Source organism: Myotis daubentonii, chromosome 3 (assembly GCF_963259705.1).
Source record: "Myotis daubentonii chromosome 3, mMyoDau2.1, whole genome shotgun sequence".
Classification (NCBI taxonomy): Eukaryota; Metazoa; Chordata; class Mammalia; order Chiroptera; family Vespertilionidae; genus Myotis; species Myotis daubentonii.
Window position 1 is genome coordinate 122782146 of NC_081842.1, and position 17866 is coordinate 122800011.

At 40.6% G+C, this 17866-nt stretch overlaps 1 pseudogene; it reads right to left on the minus strand.

Moving 5' to 3' along the window:
- Nucleotides 1-1778: 1778 nt before the first annotated feature.
- Nucleotides 1779-4530, minus strand: LOC132230643 (cold shock domain-containing protein E1-like; annotated as a pseudogene).
- Nucleotides 4531-17866: the final 13336 nt, after the last annotated feature.

Below are 17866 nucleotides of genomic sequence, written 5' to 3' on the forward strand. Positions count from 1 at the left end.
ATATGCCCAAAAGATTTGAAAACATATACCCACACAAACACTTGTACACGAAAATTCATAGCAGCATGATTTGTAATAGCTAAAAAAGTGAAACAACCCAAATAATACTCATCATGGATGACTAGCTAAGTAAAATGTGAAATTAAGTACTAATATATGCTACAACATGGGTGAACCTTGAAAATGTAACTATGCTAAGTGAGAGAAGTCACAAAAGGCCACATACTGCATGATTCCAGTCTGTGAACTGTTCAGAATGCATAAAATTAGAAAGTACGTGAGTGGTTTTCAGGATATGAGGGGAGGGGAAGTGGAGAGTGACTGCTACTGGGTAGGGGGGTTGTTTTGGAATGATGAAAATGTCTTGGAATTAGATAGTAGTGATCATTACACTATTCTGTAAATATACTAAATCCATTGCAAATTTACACTTTATAAGAGTGACTTTTGTTGTATGTGACTTATATTTTCATTCTAAAAACCTACATGAATTTTTTTTTGGTCAGGCACAATTTTTTTATTTGTTTGTTTGTTTTGTTTAAAATCAGTAAAAGAAACTGGATCCTAGACACTGCAGTGTTCTAAGCAGCAGCAAGTTTGTGCATTCATCTTTGTTTAAAGACATGTAAATTAGCACACTGCTTGCACACCTCATTTGCATGAAAATCTGTACCAAATTGTAGCAAATTTACTTCCCACCCCATTTCAGGCGGGACAAATTACTTTGGAAAATAACTTTCATTGAAATTCTAACCAAAATTCATGTAAGTGGACTGTGACAAAATTATAAATGATATGAAAAATAACATTTTAACATTTGGCCATCAACTTAAAAAAATGGTTTGCCTATACCAGTGGTTGGCAAACTGTGGCTTGGCAAACTGCGGCTCACGAGCCACATGTGGCTCTTTGGCCCCTTGAGTGTGGCTCTTCCACAAAATACTGGCTCTTCCACAAAATACTGACTTCTGCGATGGGCCATGAAGTTTCAATCGCACTGTACGTGCATGCCCGCACATGGTATTTTGTGGAAGAGCCACATTCAAGGGGCCAAAGAGCTGCATGTGGCTCATGAGCAGCAGTTTGCCGACCACGGGCCTATACTAATTAAAAAAATGTTTTAATATAGTCTACCCTTATGTGGTCCTTAGAATTAAAACATAATGAACAGGAAAGAAAAAGAAAAGAATGCAACTGAGTGCTAAGGCAGGACATCTTGCCGGAATTAATGGAGGTAGAATATCCTATATAATAAAATGCTAATATGCAAATTGTCCCCTCTGGAGTTTAACTAACCAGGAGTTTGACCACTCACTATGATGTGTGCTGACCACCAGGGGGCTGTATTGAATGAAGAAATGCCCTGGCTGGCAGCTGGCAGCCAGGGGAGGAAGGCCCCAATTGGCCCCGATCACCAGCCAAGCCTAAGGACTCTACCTGTGCATGAATTTCATGCACTGGGCCTCTAGTATGCTAAATATCAAGTGCAGAATTTCATACGGTCAACAAGGTAACAGTCTATATTTTTCACTCACATGGCAAAAGTGGAATTTGTAATTACCAGTTGCCTTAAATGCACCAGACAAAGCTCCTAAATTTGATGCTACAAGGCACCACCTTAAATTTTCCAGGCTGCAACTGTGCATAATTTTAAAATGTTTTTTTTAAATGTATTCATTTATTTTAAACATAATACGAGGAAGGTGTTAAAACTGGTATAGTAGCTCAATAGAATAAGTATTCCAGATTTTGGAGAGGAATGAAAAATCCTCCCTTTCACCAGAATCCTCCCAACTTGATCATCGTGGATTAATGATGTGCTTTGTGGATATGGTTAGTCAATGACAACAGCCGGACAGATCTTTCTTTCTACACCAAGTCCCATTGAGTTATCTGGTCCCTTTGGCTGAGGAAGAACCATTAGGCCAGGAGCACTGGCATTATCCAGGGTGATGTTTCTCAAGCGATGGACCAACCTATCAGGTAGTGAAGCTGCAACAGCCTTGGGGCCCTCGCAGACTCGCCAAACATTACAAACACTGCACTTGCCAGCGTGCTGATTAAGAATCACCTCATCTCCAGCCTGTAGCTCAATGCCATCCTGAACATCTTTCACATGGAAAAAGAGCTTCTTGCTATCTCCTACTTCATAGTTAATGAAGCCAAACTGATTTTTCACACACTCCACAGTGGCCCTACACAGAGGTGTGATGTTGTAAGCCATAGACTGTGCATTTTGGCCTAGGACACACAATTGGAATTTTACACTCTTCTCTGTCTGCAGGCAATCTCCTTTGTTGGCCATTCCAACTATGCCAGATGGATAGACCTTACCTTTCATACCCCCTTTCTCACAGTCTCAATCATTCTTTGGTACTCAGTCTGTGTTGGATCAACACTTCTCAAAGGGTGAATGACTTTACCAGAGTAGATGTAGGATCTGCTTCTTCAGTAAGGCCATTCACCAATGTGTTTTGTTGACTTTTTCTGCACTGACTTTGTTGCTTTTGCCTTTGGACCGGTTGTACTTGACCATGTCCCCCAGTTCTAGGCTATCAGCATCACCAGAGAACTCACTGTAATGGAAAAATATGTCCTTATCATGATTGGCTATTTCAATAAATCCAAAAGTATCCTTCGGAATTGCCACATAACCTAAGAGCCTCTTGGAGTTAGAATTATGATCTAAAAGTTGCACACAGGTTACAGTCTGCTGTCCAGGCCTCTGTTTGTCACTAATACTAAATTCAACCTTATCTCCTATTTGAGGAGAAGTAGATCCATCCACATCCTTGGCTTGAAAAATAATAGTCAATTTCACCCCACAGTCATCATAAGCAATAATACCATCCTCAGTCTCCATTTCCTTGCCTTTATTTTGGCTAGTGGTTTTAGAAATGGAAAAAGTGGCTTCTTTTTCTATAGTGCCCAGAAAATGATGATTTGAATGGAAATGGAATGAAACCATGCCCTTGTGAAGTTTTTTAAAATTCTAATAGCATGGTTTCTTTGGGCAGAGAGCATATCAGGAACCACAGTAAACTTTACTTCATCTGCAGTATGGAGCTGGTTCCCATCCAGAATTTCACTATAGTGGAAGAACATATATCAGGATCCACACACTTGAAGAAACCAAAACCATCTCTCATGGCAGCAATCACATCAATTTCTTTGACTTCATTAGTGAACTGAAATGTATTTGATAGAACTTCTATGTTGGTTGCTCATTCTAATTTGTCATGTCAATCTGTTGAAATAGTAAAGTTAACATGGTTGCCTTCCAACAGGGTTACCTTGAATTTTGTATCTTTATCTCCAAACGGAAGTTCTTTAGGAATCACAAAGTTAACTTTAATGCATCCTGGCAATGGGTCATTCTGATTTTTACTGTTACTTTGGGGATAATTTTGGTTACAGTTCCTTCAAAATGTTCAAAGCTGATATTTTGAAAATGACTGTTCCTTGAGGCAATCGTCTGAGATGTGCTGCAATTTTTTGACCATTTCTGTCCTTGATTGTGAATTCCACCTCATCTCCAGGCTGTAAGGCCCCTAAGTCACCCTTAAATTCACTATAGTGAGAGATATCTCTTTCACAGCATCACCTCTTTCAATAAAGCCAAATGCCTCCTTCATGGCACAAAGTACTCCTTGACAGCAGGCTTGTTTATTTTTCAATGGAATAATGTTTCAAGCACTTACAGCATCAGTATGTTTATTGTTATCGATTAAAATTTTTATTTTATCTCCGTTTTCCAGCTGAATGTTCCCTTCCAAGTCTTCAGGGATGTAAGTCAGATAAAACACTTCTTGTCCATTCATTTGGTCTTCAGGGAGGATTTCTTGTTTTATCTTTACCAGTTTAACAGCAATGGGTTTCCCAGTCCGCTAGTCAGATGATACTTTGAATTCAACATCATCTCCTACTTTTAAGTCCTGCAGGTAGCCATTTTACTGTGAACAGTGGAAGAAAAGTCTAGCTTGACATTCTGAACATTGAATAAATTCGTAAGAGATTAGCAGCTTTTCAATAACCCCAGTTTCACGCAGTGCTGCTGAAGTACTATTGTTGTGGAAAAGGTTTGGATCAAAGCTCATCTCGCAGTGATAATCAAATATTGCACTTTCAGTAGTATTTGCTGATTCTTCTTCTTCAGCACACATTTCAAAGGATGAGTGTTGCTAGTATTAAAAAGAAAAAGGAGTGAGAGAAAATGGTCTATCAAGCTAATAAAGAATACAACTGCTGCTGCACCAGGCAATCTCACAGTACAGCACTGAAGAGAACAAAGATTACTAACAGCGTTGGGAAGTGCTCTCTCAGAGCTGTTGAGTAGGCACAAACTTCTTGTTTCAGATTAAGTGTTGTGTCTTCAACTTAAGTGTACTCTTCTTTGGTCTTGTTGGTTGTTTCAAGGTTTCTTCTTTTCCTGATCTGAACTTGAAGCAGCAGTTTCAGGTGGTAAAGTTTGTTCTGTTGCACTTCATGTGCAACAGCTCAGCGCCCCCTCTCCAGCACCACTATAAGCAACACAGCCCATGAAATTTTTTAAAGTACCCTCTTAAGCCACAGATTGGGAGAAAATATTTGCAGAAGACATCTGAGAAAGAACCGTTATCCAAAATACAGAAAGAACTCTTAAAACTTAAAGAAAACAACTCAGTTAAAACAATGGGAAAGAAATTGGAAAAGACACTTCACCAAAGAATATAAACAATGTTAAATAGTCACATGAAAAGAGATTTAACATCATATGTCATTAGGAAATTGCAAAATAAAACAACAATGAGATACCACTACACACCTATTAGAATGGCAAAAATGCAAAACACTGATAAAAACAAATGCTGGTGGAGAGATAGAGCAGTGGGAACTTTTATTCCTTGCTTGTGGGTATGCAAAATTTAAAGTAAGTAAATGTTCTTATCATATATGTTAGTCCACTTGGGATGCCATAACAAAATACCACACATGGGCCCCATAGAACTGGGATTGTGGTGTTTTCATTTTCATTTGTCTCAAATTATCTTTTGATTTCTTTCTTGATTTCATTGTTAACTCACTGATTATTTAGTAAGACGCTATTTAGTCTCCATGTGTTTGTGTATTTTTCAGTGTGGTTTTTGTTGTTTGTTTGTTTTGTAATTGCATTCTAATATCATACCATGTGGTCAGATAAGATGCTTGAAATCACTTCAATCTTTTAAAATTTATTGACAATTGTTTTGTGTTCTAACATGTGGTCTATCCTGGAAGATATCCCATGTGCACTTGCAAAGAATGTATATTCTGCTGTATTGGGATGAAATGCTCTGAAATATATCCATTAAATCTATTTGATCAGTGTGTCATTTAAGGCTGCTCTTGCTTTGTTGATTTTCTGTCTGGAAGATCTGTCCATTGATGACAATGGGATATTAAAATCCCACACTATGGTTGGAACCGGTTAGCTCAGTGGATAGTGCGCCGGCTTGCGGGCTGAAGGGTCCCAGGTTCGATTCCGGTCAAGGGCATGTGCTTGGGTTGCGGGCACATCCCCAGTAGGAGATGTGCAGGCGGCAGCTGATCAATGTTTCTCTCTCATCGATGTTTCTAACTCTCTATCTCTCTCCCTTCCTCTCTGTAAAAATCAATAAAATATATTTTAAAAAATGTTTAAAAAAAATCCCACACTATGAGTGTATTGCTGTCAATCTGTTCTTTTACTTCCATCAATGTTTGTTTTTTAAATATTTAGGTGTTCCTTTGTTGGGTACATAAATGTTTAAGGGGATTATATCTTCTTGTTGGATTGATCTTTTTAATCAACATGTAATGTCCTTCTTTGTTGCTTATATAGCCTTTGTTTTAAAGTTTATTGTGTCTGATATAAATATTGCTACCCCAGCTTTTTTGGGGCCTCCATTTGCATGAAATATCATTTTCTATCCCTTTTTAATTTCAGTCCATATATGCCTTTCATTCTGAAGTGTGTCTCTAGTATATATATCTTTTAAATCCATTCAGCTGCTCTATGTCTTTTGATTTGAAGTTGTTATTGATAGGGACATATTTATTGCCATTTTAGTCTTTACAATTATACTTCTCTTTTTTATTTCTTTTTGTTTTTATAGAAGTCCTTTTAGCATTTCTTATAATGCTGGCTTGTTGGTGATGAACTCCTTTAGCTTTTTTTCCTTCTTTTTTGCTTTTTGGGTCTGGGCAGATCTGCACCTCTGCTTAACAGCTTTTCTGGGTAGATCAGCCTTGGTTGTAGGTTCTTGCTTTTCAATATTTTAAATATTTTGTGCCAATCCTTTCTGGCATGAAATATTTTTGTTGAAAAATCAGCTGACAGTCTATGGGAGCTCTAGCAACATTGTAGGTAACTGTCTTTCTTTTGCTGCTTTTAAGGTTATCTCATTGTCTTTAACCTCTGCTAATTTAATTATGATGTTTCTTCATGTGGATTTTTTGGGTTCATATTGTTTTGTACTTTTTGCACTTCCTGGACATGTATGTCTTTTTTTTCTTTTTACCAGGTTAAGAAAGTTTTCAGTCTTTACTTCTTCAAGTAGGTTATTAATCCCTTGCTCTCTGTCTTTTCTTTCTGGAACCACAGTGATGCAGATGTTGTTATACTTGATGTTGGCCCACAGGTCCTTTAAACTATTCTCATTTAAAATAATTTTTTTTCACTGATTGGTGTTTCCTATTACCTTGTATTCCAAATTGTTTATTCGGTTTTCTGCTTCACCTAACCCCCTGCTGGTTCCTTCTTTATTCTAGTGCATTTTTATTTTAGATATTGTATTATTTTTTGACAGTTTTTTTAATGGTTTCTATATTTTTATACTTATTAACTTTTTGTTTAACTTCTCACTGAGTTAATCGATTCTTCCCCTACATTTTTTGAACCCCAAATAATCAGTGTTTTCAACTGTACATCGGGTAGATTGTTTGCCTCCATGTCATTTCTCTTTTTTTTTCTCTGGGGATTTCTTCTACTTTTTCATTTGGGGCATGTTTATATGTTTCTTCATTTTGGCTGCCTGTTTGAATTTGTTTCTGTGTATTAGGTAGATCTGCTATGTCTCCCAGTCTTGGTCTGATGGTCTTATGTAGTAGGTGTCCTGTGGGGCTCAATGGCCGAGTCTCCCTGATCACCTGAGCTATGTGTTCTAGGAATGTCTCTTGTGTGGGGTATGTGAGCCTTCTTTTTCTAGTAGAGCTTTTATTGCTGTTGGTCTTCTCATTGGTGGGGTTGACCCTCAGGCTGGTTGATCTTCCTTCCGTAATATTACTATCTTGTTATAAAAGGATATAACTCAGGAGCAGCCAAATAGAAGAGATGCAGAGGGCTAGGTATGTGAGAAAGAGCACACCACTTTCCCTACGTCTCCACCTATTCGCCAACCATGAAGCTCCTTGATTCCTTTTATTTAATTTAAACGTTTTAAAATAAAGTGTATGTGGTTTTTAAAAATTGATTTTGCAGAGGAAGGGAGAGGGAGAGAGAGAATAGAAACATCAATGATGGGAGAGATCAATTGATCGACTGCCTCCTACACATCAAGCCTGCAACCTGGGCATGTGCCCTGATGGGGAATTGATAGGTTGATGCTCAACCACTAAGCAATACCAGCTGGGCTAATTCATTTTTTCTTGACTGGTTTTTCTTGCTAAAACTTCCAGAACTATGATGGATAAGAGTGGTAAGAGTGGGCACCCTTACCTTGTTCCTTATCCTATAGGTAAAGCTTTCAACATTGAGTATGATGCTATCTGTGAGCTTGTCATATATAGCCTTTATTATATTGGCAAAATTACTGCTGTTTTAAACCTAACAATTTAAAGCAATAATAATTTGTTATCTCCTAATTCTGAGCTAGGAATCCTGAAGCATCATAGCTGGGTGGTTTTGGCTTAAATCTCTCATGAGTTTGCAGTCAAGCGTTGGCCAAGCCTGCTGTCTCATCTAAAGGCTGTATTTTAATTATGCACTTTTGGCAGGTCTCCATGTTGGCTGGGGACTGAAGTCTCTCATCATATAGGCCTCTCCATAGCTTCTAGGAGTGTCCTTCCATCACACCAACTGGCTTCCTCAAGGGTGAATGATGTAAGAGAGAGAGAAAGAGGGAGGGAAGGAGGGAGGGAGGGAGAGAGAGAGAGAGAGAGAGAGAGAGAGAGAGAGAGAGAGAGAGAGAATATAATGTAGAACTCACTTTTAAAAAATAATGATCAAAAGTGACATAGCATTACTTTAGCTGTATGTTGTCATATATACCAACTTTAGGACAGTGTGTGAGTAAACTACGCAAACAATCAAGACCATTGGAAACCATTTTGAAGATTGCCTACTATATTCATGTTGGATATCTTTAACACAAGATGCAAACCTTTAAAAGCTGTTGTTTTTATTATTTTAATCTATATCATCTAATTATTTGTGGTAATATACAATTGTTATGTGTAAGTTTGGGTGAGGTGATCCCTATATTTCCTTCCCAACCTGAAGCATCATAGGTGGGTGGTTTTGGCTTAAATCTCAGAGACTGGGTCCATAGCACTTTTGCACCATGTTAAAATGACTAGGGACTTCCCTTGTATAAGAAGGAGTGGTCTGAGAAGCTGGTACCCTGAGGGGGGTTCATGTTTATTTAAGAATCAAAGAAAGATGAACCTGAGGCTAGGAGGAAAGCTGAGGTGAGAGATTGAGAGACTTTATATGGTATTCAGATGGAAGGTTGAAGTGGAAATCTGCAGAGACAACATACAGTACACTTAATAGCCAAGGGGGAAAAGAGAAATAATTCAGAATTGTGTTGCAGGTTGACTGAGCCTGGGTGTCTTAGGAATTCTTAGGGCATTCTTTTACAATGCCAGGCATGCCTTACTGTATGTGGGAATGTTGGTTGAATATTTGTCCATTCTATTCCTCAAGGCCTTATATATTCTTAAATCAACTATTGGGTGTTGATATAGGGCATACTATACTCCATGTAGCATTGTTTTCCATCTTTGTATATGTGGTTGTTGGCTAATTTCTACTGGTTAGAGCTTTGCTGAGAATGTTTTTTCAGGGAAGTGAGTCTCCAAAAGTTCTAATTTCCTATATATGGGTGTATGCATTCAACTGCCCATCCTAGAGGCTATTTTCCATGACAGGACAAGTTAAAAATTTTATAATTATAGAAAATGGAGGAAGGAATTAAAAGAATATTAGTCATTATGAAGTTTTATTGCATAAGTTCAGGGAGGAGTGAATAAATGCAGGCACCTCCCAAAGCTGTGTCCACCATTAGGAAATGGGTATGTGGTCATCACAGGCATTTTTCTTTCCAGGTCTGATTGCAGTCTTGCTCTGGTTTTGAGAAGTCATATGATATACAAAGAAAAAGCTAGGCAAGAGCTTGGTTTTCAGACTGAAGTGTCTCTTCATGCTCCATCTAATCTTAGAGAATCAAGATTTGGTGGTTGAAATACCAGAGCAGCACCACTTAAGTGTTGCACCAGCGCAAACTCACTTTGTAGCCTGATCCTCACCTCACTATGTGCTGTCCTCTGAAACTGATTTTCCCAGGACACAATAACCTTGCTTCTTAATCTCTCCTTATTGTGAGATCTAGTACAGATCTTTGTGCTGCTGTAGGATGGTGCCTGTGAACTTCAGCATTCCTCAGAGATCTTTGAGTGAAACCAGGCACATTTCAGAGTGTCTCACTAAGTGACAACAAAAACCCAATAAACAAAACCAAAATGAACACACACACACACACACACACACACACACACACACACACACACTGCAAAAGGAAATCCATACTAATGAAAGGGTAATATGCTAATTAGACTGGGTCAACTGGACATCTTTCGATCGTCCAGTCCTCCTTGTGGACAAAGCCACAGTGGTGGGGGCCGAGGCAGAGGTGATTAGGGGTGATCAGACTGGCAGGGGAGCAGTTAGGGGCAATCAGGCCAGCAGGGGAGGGCAGTTAGGGGAGATCAGGCAGGCAGGCAGGCAGGTGAGCAGTTAGGAGCCAGCAGTCCTGGATTGTGAGAATGATGTCCGACTGCCAGTTTAGGCCTGATCCCACAGGGATCGGCAGTCGGACATCCCCCAAGGGGTCTCGGATTGGAGAGGGTGCAGACCAGGCTGAGGGACCGCCCCCCCCCCCCCCCCCCGCATGAGTTTCATGCACCGGACCTCTAGTTAATTCATAATAAGCCAATAAGATGTGTAGAAATTGTATAGCTATGTTTGCATCTGATAAAATACTGTACTTAAATATATGCATTTCATGATTGTATGTTTATTAAAATGCATTACATGAAAAATGTTAATTTACAGCTCACATCAGGCACAGTATTTTGAAGTCCACTTTCATACAAATATGGGGATTCTGCTAGAAGTAGAAGATTAAACATCATAATCTTATGAAGTGATGAACCTAACCTTTTGTTTCCAATAATGGATATACAATGCCTGACACTAAGAAACCTTTAGATATACATTCCTTCTTTCCTAGTTTAAATTTGGCCTTGCACATAAAGTTCATAAATAAGGAAACATCTTTTAAAAGCTAATTATGGACAGAAGCTAGTCATCAGAAGTCCTCTCTCTGTATTTCTGAATTTTCTTAGTCCTCAGCTTTGAAATGGATCTGTGTTGTCTTCCTAGTCCCTGAGGTTTACCGATTATACACAGCTTCCCTCTGTTATCAACCCCCTTTATTGACTGATGTCATCGCGTTTCCCTGGAAGACAAAAAGGAAAAGAAAAGCCACTTCTATGTATTTTCACATCTCTGGACATTTATTGAGTCATAGCTTGAAATGTAAACATATTCTGTTGAGAGAAAAGAAACATTGATTTTATTGTGACATTTATTATGACATGTAGACTATTCTTTTCTTCATAGTTGACACTCATGTCCAAGAGTGAGGCACTGACTTGAGGAATTTGGCTGACTTCCCTAAAGCACTGTCTCAGCAGAGGTGAGAGAGAAAGTGAGGTATGCAGGTGAGGCATCTGGCTCCCCATACTGATCAAACAAGGGTGGCATTGCCATAAAAATGGAAAAGCAGATTCTGGACAAACACTAGGCGCTCTTGTGCTCTTATTGTATTTTGCTTTGGCAACATGCAGGCTTAGTGTTTACAGCAGCAGATGTTTTTAAGACTTGAAGAGAAAGAAGCTTATCAGGTTCCATACCTGTGGCTATCACCAATGTGCTTGCCAAGAAGGGGCCTCTAAACTGAACACCCAGAGGGGCAAAGGACACACTCAAGTGTCTTGAAAGGCACTTGGAGAATAGTTTACAAATGAGAAATGAAATAATTCTTAGTGCTGGTCAAAACTTCCTCATTCTTAGTTCATTTTGATCTTTAGCCATGAGGACATAATCCTATATAATAAAAGCATAATATGCTAAGTGTCTGACCGATTGGTTGACCATTTGGTCAACCACTCAACCAGTTGCTATGATGTGCACTGATCACCAGGAGACAGATACTTCAACTGGTAGGTTAGCTTGCTGCTGGGGTCTGGCTGATCGGGACTGGGCGAGAGGGCCAGACATGCCCTGGAGCCCTCCCATGGTCCCTTCCCAGCCAGCCAGCCCCCATGGCCCCAATCAGGACTGAGCAAGATGGCCCTGATTGGCCCTGATCGACAGCCAGGCCGAGGGACCCCACCCATGCATGGATTCATGCACCGGGCTTCTATTTTTATCATAAAAGAAGAAACCACTCCTGAGGTTTCCTATGTTGGAACCCCATCCTAATGGGCCTCAAGTCTTCTCATCTACCCCACATGTGCTTTGAGGTTTGGGAAGGTCTGTCTCTTCACTGCTCACACCCCCACATCATCCTAGCATTTTTCTTTAGCACAGTGGACACTCACCACACCTGGGCTTTACTGATTTCTCAGAGGTCCACTAGATTCAAGGCATTCTGAGATTCCCCAGTGTCCCCTGATATAAACTCTCTTTGGTGAGTGTTATGTTTCAGAAGAGGTAGGTAGACTGCATTAGTGCAGAAGGGGTGAAGTTAAATGGATGCACATTGCAGCAGCTGACAGACTGAAAGGTTGCAGAGATTTGGGATGTGGAACACTGACCAGCCACTGCACCCAGTGAGTCCAGGCTGCAGGAGGTGAAGGCATTGCTGGAGTACTTCTGGTTTTGGCATGAAAGATTTTATTTGATCTCCCTTCACCAATGTCCTATCTTGGTTGTTTTGTGTTTTTGTGGTGGTGTGGGATATATTGTATTCCCCTTAAGCTTCAGTAACTCAGAATGTGAATATGACCTTTAGAGAGGTAATTAAATTAAATAATGAGGTCACTAGGGTGGACTCTACTCCAATCTAAGTGGTGTCCTTGTAGGAAAAGGAGATTAGAACACACAGAGAGAAACAAGGGAAGTGTGAGCATGGAGAACATACCATGTGAAGACAGAGAGATGGCCATGAACAAGCTAAGAAGAGAGGACTTAGAAGAAACCAACTCTGCTGACATCTTGATCTTGGACTTCTACCATCCAGAAATGTCAGAAGATAAAGGTCTGTTGTTTAAGCTACCCAGTCTGTGTTATTTTGTTATGGCAGTCTGAACAGACTAACCCAGAAGGCTTTTTCCATTCTGTGGCAATTGCAAAACTAGTCAGAAATTACTCCCATCCCAGTAGCTGTTCCTCTTTGCTATGGCTTTGCAGCTTGGGAAGTGAAGACTGTTGACTATGGTTTGACTTGTTGACTTGTTCTAACCAATAAAATGTGCAGAAGTGACTTTGTGCCAGTTCAAAGTTGGGCTTTTAAAATTTTTTCAATTACAATTGACATTCAATATTATTTTACTAGAGGCCCAGTGCATGAAATTCGTGCACTGGGGTTTGGGGGGCCCTTCAGCCTGGCCTGTGCCCTCTCGCAGTCCAGGACCCCTCACTCCTTACCGCCTGCCTGCTTGCAGCTCCCTACCTCTCAGCTTGCTGCTCCTTAGTGCTGCCGTGAAGGATCCCGCCACCGCTGCTGCACTTGCCAGTCATGAGCCTGGCTTCTGGCTGAGTGGCGCTCCCCCTGTGGGAGCACATTGACCAGCAGGGAGGAGCTCCAATGTTTAGCATCTGCCCCCTGGTGGTCAGTTCATAGCAACCAGTCATTCTACAGTTGGGTCGATTTGCATATTAGGGTTTTATTATATAGGATAGGATATTGAATGTGAACTATAAATGAAAAATAAAATTTTAAAAAGAACCAAATAAAATTTTAGAGCTGAAAAAATTTTAATATATATATATAAATTTTATTTCTCACCTGAGGATGTTTTTAAAATTGATTTTTAGAGAGAGAAATATCCATGTGATAGAGAAATACCAGTAGGCTGCCTCTGCACCTGCTGACCCACCAGGATCTAACCCAGGGGTGGGCAAACTTTTTTACTCGAGGGCCACAATGGGTTCTTAAACTGGACCGGAGGGCTGGAACAAAAGCATGGATGGAGTGTTTGTGTGAACTAATATAAATTCAAAGTAAACATCATTACATAAAAGGGTACGGCCTTTTTTTTCAATAGTTTTATTCATTTCAAACGGGCCGGATCCGGCCCACGGGCCGTAGTTTGCCCACGGCTGATCTAACCTAAACCTAAGTATGTGCCCTCATCTAGAATCCAACAGGAAATCCTTTGGTGTACAGGTTAAGACTCCAACCAATTAAGCCACCTGGCCAGGGCAGATTTGAAAAAATATTTTTAAATGCACCTCCAGGCTTCGGTCGGTGTGGATCAGTAGTTAGAGTGTCCTCTCATGCACCAAAGGGTCATGGGTTCGATTCCAAGTGAAGGCACATACACGGGTGGTGGCTTCCGTCCCTGTTGGATTGCTTGGGCAACTGATCGATGTTTCTCTTTCTCTTTCCCTCTCCTTTCCTGTCTCCCTAGAATCAATGAAAATAACATATCCTTAGAAGAGGACTTAAAAAGAAAAAAAATGCTGGTTTGGTTCAGTGGATAGTGCTTCTGCAGGTGGACTGAAGGGTACCGGGTTGGATTCCAACCAAGGGCACATACCTGGGTTGCAGGCTCAATCCCAGGCTCTGGTTGGGGATTCAACAAGAGGCAACCAATTGATGTCTCTCACATTAGCTTCTTTCTTTCTCCCTCCCTTCCACTCTCTGTAAAAAAAAAAATCAATGCAAAAATGTCCTCAGGTGAGGATTAACCAAAACAAACAAACAAACACCCATCCCCAGTGTGATTATTGAAGGAGCATATGAAGTATTTGTTGAATGAACAGGAAGGGATGGGACTTTGCTTTCTAACTGTTTTAGCAACTTTGCAAGGCAGAGGGTTTATTTTTTATTTTAATTTTTATTGATTGATTATTTTGCATCCAACCTCTTATTTGGAAACTGTCAATTTGTTCTCTGTTTCTGTTTTGTTGGTGCTATTCTTTAGACTCCACATATACTTGAAGTTTTATAGTATTTGTCTTTCTCTATCTGACTTATTTCACTTAGCAAAATACTCTGAGTCTAGGTCATTCACATGGCTGCAAATGGTAAGATTTCATTCTTTTATGGCCAAGTAATATCCCATTTGTATATTGTATCACATCATTTTTGTCCAATCATCTATCCATGGATACCTAGGTTTCTTTCATACTTTTTTTAAAAAATTGTTGACATTATTGCAGATGTCCCCCATTTTCCTCACTGAGGTTGCTTCCATATCTTGACTATTATAAACAACTCTGCAATAAGCATGGGAGTGCATATGTCTTTTCTAATTAGTGTTTTTTATTTTTTCAGATATATACCCAGAGGTGGAATTGCTGGATCATATGGTAGTTCTATTTTTAATTTTTTGGGAAACCTCTCATGGATGGTCTTGAAGAGGTTTTCACACTTCCTTGGAGCCTACCTAGGACCCCTGTGGGAAAAAGTGCAGGCTCACTTGCCCACTGCCAGCCTAAACTGACCCCTCAGATTTCAAGTATACAAATGAGCTTGGCCCAGGTTAGCCTGGCCAGCTTAGTCCAGCCCAAATTGCTAAGCAAACGATTGATGAAATGCACAAAATTTTAGCATTTTGTTATGCAGCAAAACTAACTGGAACCTTCTGAGTCTGATTTCATTCAGAGGGACAGGCAAAAGCCAGGCTAAGTTTCCTCAGTTTACATAATTTATGTTTTTCTTATATGTGATCATGCTTAACACCCCAACCCTGTACCCCTAGGTTAGGGAGACAGAAGTTGAAAGGGAGTTGGAAAGTGAGCTAGAATTCTAAGTCTCATAATGTGACCAACATGCACAGAGGTCTTGCCCTGCTCTCTCCCAGCCCCCAAGCCAGGCAAGTCCTGTGACTGTTGATCTGGAAGAATCCTGATTAAAGGCTGAGGAGCCCCTCCCGTCCTTATCTTTGGTGGCTGAATTGAGGATCCTCCAGAACAGTGGTTCTCAACCTTCCTAATGCCACGATCCTTTAATACAGTTCCTCATGTTGTGGTGACCCCCAACCATAAAATTATTTTCATTGCTACTTCAGAATTGTAATTTTGCTACTGTTATGAATCGTAATGTAAATATCAGATATGCAGGATGTATTTTCATTGTTACAAATTGAACATAATTAAAGCATAGTGATTAATCACAAAAGCAATATGTAATTATATATGTGTTTTCCGATGGTCTTAGGCGACCCCTGTGAAAGGGTCGTTCGACCCCCAAAGGAGTCTCAATCCACAGGTTGAGAACCGCTGCTCCAGAAGGACATTAGCCATCCTTCTTTTCCGAAGATAATCCCATAATTTGCCCCTTGTGATTTTCCACTTTCCAAATGTTGTGACTTGTTCCTATTTAATGAGAGAAAGAGCTCCCTGTCAAGTAGAAAATGGACTAAATGAATTGACACACCTGAGTTCTCACTTTCTGAGTGAGAGCCTCTGCTTTCTCATTTTAAGGCCAGTTGTATGCTCACCCGGGAAAGGGGTTTATAAACTGGCAGTTAGAGAGAAAAATTCTCTGTCAGAACATGTGGAAGTGAGTTCTGAGGGGGAGGTTTGCTGTTCCGCTGTCAGTGCGCTCCCTGCTAGGGTGTTGGGAGCCGCATGGCTTTACTCTTCTGTACTTTCTGGGAAGGCATTGTTAAGGGTATGTTCTTTGAAGGGTAAGAAAGGTGAGCCACATGTAGATCATTTGTGGCAAATGTGGCTTATCTGGCTCCTTGCCAGGTACAATCACTGATTTTAACTGCTGTAAATCTATCATCTGTAAGACATCGTGTACATTTTTGAGACAGAGTAGTAAAGGAATCTGCCCCAGATCATTAAAGTCCTGCATGTGGGAGGTCTGTGTGGGGGTGTGTGTGTGGGGGGAGGGGCTGCTGCGTATTTCACATGGCCATTCAAGCCCCCAGCCCCTGAGTAAGAGCCCATGGCACTAGATTGCGGGAGTGTTCTAAGTCTAAACAGTCCCTGATGATCTATATATTTTTAAAACTAAAGTGTGTGAGTGTGTGTGTGTGTGTGTGTGTGTGCACGCGCGTGTGTGCACACACACAGGCCATCTAACCATTCCCTTAACCCCCCTCCCTGCCCAAATAAAAACATTTCAAACGTTTGGGATCTGATTTCGTATTTCCTGCGAGCAGTGGCTGGCCTTATTTTATGTGGAGAGGCTGTAAGCTGAGCTCTATCTGCTCTTGTAAGTTAGGCCCTGATGCTCTTCAGGTTGAAGCCAATTTCCTTCCTGAGAGCATCATCCTGTAATGCATAACAGAACACTGGTGCTCCTTTGAATTAAAGCCTTAGTACTTTGTTTGATTTTTGTTTGGCTTTTTTCCCCCCTTGAGTAGAGACAATTTAATCTCAAAATGTTAAGCAACCTCAACCCTTCCTACTCTATTTAAAAGTGTGTTTCATCTTAAAACCATCCAGGAGGAAAATGTGAAAGGTCCTGTCCTTGGGCAGGTTAATGGCCTCCACACTATAGGAACAGATGATTCAAACCTCCATCTGTCAAGCTGGCTTCACATCAAATAGTGTAGATATTTGCACAACATTTTACATATTTAATCTCACTTCTATTGAAGTCATCTCCCAATCGGCCCTTGAGATCCATGTGTTGATACACCAGTTACACGCAGCAGGTATGACTGCTACCCACAAACAACCCCACTTTACAAAATGACCCACTCTATTGTTTCCTTTAAATTAGTTTCTTTCCCCATCATATTTGGTTTTACTGTGCTCTGGATTCCAGTATGTGGTTGGGAATTCTTCCTCAGCCATTCCCAGTGTTCCCAGTCAAAGGAAGGTTCGGATTCCCAGGGTCTCATGTAAGCAACACTGTTGGGGAGTTTCTCCAGCCTTTGGCCTGGGTAGCTGCTGCTGAAATGTTCCTGGCTCCTTCTGCATGCCCCTTGAAGAACTGTGGTTCTGTTGCTTCTGCACCATGTATGAGCTCAGGAGTCCTCATCCAGGTCCCTAACATTGGCAGTCGCATCTCCTAGGTGCACCATCAAGGTGCTTCTGTTGGAGTCTTGGGCCTGCTGTTGCAAGACCTGCAGGTATCCTGCCCTAACCAATTTAGAGAATCTGCCCACTTTTTCTCTCTGTTTCTGTCTCTTTTCCATTCCCAAAGATCATCTCCCTCTGGAAGATCCGATTTCTGGGAGGTCAAGATCCAGCAAGGGGAGAATTGAGCACAAAGAGTCTGTGCACACAAAACATGCAGCCCACATCGATAAACCAGTTCACAATCCATTTCTGGTTAAGGAAAGTAAAATGCCGAGAAGACAGCTGACGTATGGAAACCATGCAGCAGATTCCTCACAGGTTTGGATCTGAATGAAGCCTCTGAACTCTGATCTTGTGCTCTTCACCCAATAG